The following is a 217-nucleotide window of genomic DNA, read 5'->3' on the forward strand; positions in this document are numbered from 1 at the left end:
CAGGAGCCCGGCATCCCTTTGCCCTCTGCCTCCCCGAGAACGAGGGCTGCCCCACGCGACAGGGGCTGCCTCACACAGCGAGGGGACCCCCCCGGGCCCCCCGCCACCTCCTGCCCCCAGCACTAAGGTGGGTCTCATTCCCCATCCCCTCTCCTTCCACTCGCTGCAGCCTCATTAAGCCCCTTCCTCTTGGCCTCCCCCTATAACTTCCTTCTAT

Source organism: Meleagris gallopavo, chromosome 2, assembly GCF_000146605.3.
Source record: "Meleagris gallopavo isolate NT-WF06-2002-E0010 breed Aviagen turkey brand Nicholas breeding stock chromosome 2, Turkey_5.1, whole genome shotgun sequence".
NCBI classification, from domain to species: domain Eukaryota; kingdom Metazoa; phylum Chordata; class Aves; order Galliformes; family Phasianidae; genus Meleagris; species Meleagris gallopavo.